This window comes from Morone saxatilis, unplaced genomic scaffold (genome assembly GCF_004916995.1).
Source record: "Morone saxatilis isolate NCDOM2014 unplaced genomic scaffold, NCSU_SB_2.0 Contig17, whole genome shotgun sequence".
Taxonomy (NCBI): Eukaryota; Metazoa; Chordata; class Actinopteri; family Moronidae; genus Morone; species Morone saxatilis.
The window spans coordinates 22,616,781-22,620,250 of record NW_023339729.1 but is presented as its reverse complement, the minus strand read 5'-3'; positions in this window follow the sequence as shown (position 1 = coordinate 22,620,250).

The window sequence follows — 3,470 nt, the reverse complement described above, 5'->3', positions numbered from 1 at the left end:
AGAGAAATCCCCCAAATGCCTGTTTGGCAGCGATATTTAAAAATGTCTCTGTCTTTATTTCTCTTGCTTAATCTCTCTCTTTCTCTTTTCTCTATGGCACTGTGTATGCAGTGGGTTAGTGCTGTGTAGGCCTATACCGTCTTTGTGGTGCAGCTCCTCTATGCATGCCATATTTGTTGGTACAGTAGTTCCTTAAGATATGCTTTTGACATCACGGAGGAGAAAAAAACCCTCGGTGTGTTGACTTTATTGATGCAAGTGACTTTTGAAATATCCATGCTCAGAGTTTTAGTTTCCACTCAGAATGCTGTGTCTCTACTAGTGTCAAAATATGTGTGGCTAAAGAGTTTGCTTTTACAAAAGCACGGAGCAAAGACCGTTTTGCTGTCCTGCAAAAAGAAAATATGAGATTTTGTGAAATGAACATATAAAGTATATGTAATAATTCTATATGACCTGTGTTTCAGTGTATGTGTAAATAGGAATGGGATCTAGAGCTAGAAGTGGTTTTCATGTTATCGTACACTATTCCTCACAGCCCCATCTCCCTTTCTCTCTGCACTTTATCCCTGCCAGCCCCCTCAGCTGTCACTTCTTACTTTGTTTTCCCATTTCTATCTCTCGCTTTCTCCTCCTCTCTGTTCTTTTCTTTTTCCTCCTTCTCCAGTCCTTCCCTGTCCCCAGCTAAGTTTCACACCAGTACATTTTAAGGAGATGAAAGTGGGAGATGTGATAAGAAGGACAAGAGGGAGAGGGGGAAAAGAGGAGGGAGAATTAAGTGTTTACTATGCAAAATGCAGGAGTGGAAGATGATGAGGGGAAGAAGGCAACTTTTATAAAGCAACCTGAATAAATTGTGTAACAGGACAGTATACATGTGTTGCATGCGCCGTGTTTACCTGCGCGTGAGAGACACTTACAGTATGATACCTACATTAAAGTGAATTATCATAATACCATTTCAGTAACTCTGGCTCTTGTGTTTTACTACTGGATGAAATCCTGTTATGATGATGACACTGAGGTCTGTGCTGATTGGTGCAGTCTCTTTCTGCACCTAGAAGAAGTGGAGTTGAAAAAGATTTTAAGTGATTTTAACTGGCTTTCATTTGCTTTAATCACTGAACTCAACCTGCCTGTGTTTAAAACAGGCATATGTATGAAACATGTCTGTCTTTTGCACAAAACTCTTACTCTACTATCAGATTGTTTATTTAAACCAGTATAAATATTACTTGTATAAAAATTAGGCTATTGAATAACATATCAATCAATTTTGGTGCTCATGGTTCCCTTAAAATGAACTGAACGATTTGAATTGTAGAGAATCTAACTGATCTAACAATATATATTGACAAGTTTAAATATTTATATTTGTATAGGCGATCTTAGCAGCTTAAACTCTCTGGAGCGGGCGACCTAGTGGGCTTTAAAAGGGTTTTATACATCGACAACCTGCCTTTATTTGTCAAAACCTGTAGCCACAAAAGGGGACCCACATCTAATTGGGACACTGCTTTTAATTTAAGTTTTACTGTACATAAGCAATAACATGTTTATGGCTACGAAAACTGTTCTGTGTGAGGTAATTCAGTTAAAAACTGCAAAAACCTACAGATGAACAGTTTGCATAACAAATAAAAAAACAGGTTGGTCTATTAAAAGTAAAAGTAGTTAATTTAATAAATAAAAGAAACTATAAGATGACATTCTTATGACATTTTTGGTTTGGCACTGGGTTGGATCCTAGGCTCTGCACTAGTAATATGTTGATCGAAAACAAGAATCCTTTTAAGCATTTACTCCTTCTACCTCATTAAAAATCCCAGAATCTATGAATATGCACATTTTATTCATTTTGGAATTTTTGTTTCTGGACACAAGATTTCTCATACTTCACTGTTTAGTCAATTTTCTGTGCACTGCATGGCAGCTTAACATACCTACATCACACTTGTTTAAGTTGCAAACTGGATCATAATTCATAGCTTACGTTTCTTAAGTTTTCAGATGTCACATATTGACCAACCAACAGTCCAAAGCTAAAGATAATCAATTCACAATTATATAAAGTAAGCGGAAAGCAGCAAGCAAACACTTCTGAGAAGCACAACATGCACAATGTTTGGCATTTTTGCTTCATACTGTAATCAATTAATCAATCATCACATTAGTTGCTGGCTTATTGATTGTTTCTGCTCAACTTCTTGTTTATTGTTCTCTTTCATTAATCTTTATCACTGGTTGAGGTTTGAGCTCTGCTTTCTATTACATCAAAGTTTCAGGGAAAAATCCAACTTTAAATACAAAACAAATACAGTTGAGCTCAGACCTCATATTTGGAACACGACTACTGTTTTTGAACATTAAATATTTGTAGTAACCTTCAATTCTTTGCCAAACAGATGTCAAGCGGAAACCTGATCACAGGAAATAAAGAAATATATGTAGATATTTCAGAAATATAAAGACTTTATAGTCTAATGTATGTACTATAATTCCTTTAATAATGGAAACCACATTTTTGTTGATTTTAACCGCTTTGACCTCTTCACACATGCTCACTCACTTTATATTCAACGCTTAAAATATTCATATTCTCATTAATTTCTTTTATTCATTCATATGAAGGGGCCTAGCTCCTCTCTCATTTGCTGGTGGATAGAATCCTGATGAGCACATTAATATGAAGGATAAATTAAAAGCTATGATATCAGCCTCTCCCACTCTCTCCGAGCAAATCCCCTTCATGAAGCACAACCCCAGTTTTTCATAATCATCCAGCCAAAAGAAATCATCATAAATGGAGGAAATTGTACTAAAATAGTAGCAACATCCCTCATGTCAAGTTTCACATACAAGTCTTTTTCCCTCATCATTTATATAAACTAATTCAAATATTGATCAAAAAGTATCTGGTTATTATTGGATTAGTGCATTAATGCAGCACTTTATGGGGCTTTCTTAATATCGCTGCTGTGCTGCTGTCCATGGTGCTGAACTGGTGGGCAGCACTGCGAACTGATTCAGGTTACAGGTTTTCTGGACCATGTATGCTCAGTGACAGGAACACACACACACACACACACACAGGCTGAAATACACGCTTCACACTTGTGGACATGCAAACAGGGAGAGATGGTGGAGTGATGGGCTGCAACGTTAACAGCGCCCCGTGAGCAGNNACACACACACACACACTGGAGGGCGGGATTATCTTGCAGTCAGCACCAAACAGAGTTGAGCTACAACAAACCAGAAGGTGTCCAGAAGAGAGCCGCTGTCGCTGTTTTTTCCCCCCAACAACTTTTAGTTTTATATGTATATTAGATATAGATTAAGGCTATTTCCCCAGTTTTCCTCTCGACCTTGTTTTTTCTCTTTAACTCTTCAACTGTATTACTGACTAAACAGCAACATCCAGTAATCCTCTCCTGCGCCCTCGACATGGAAACATCCAAACTCAGTGA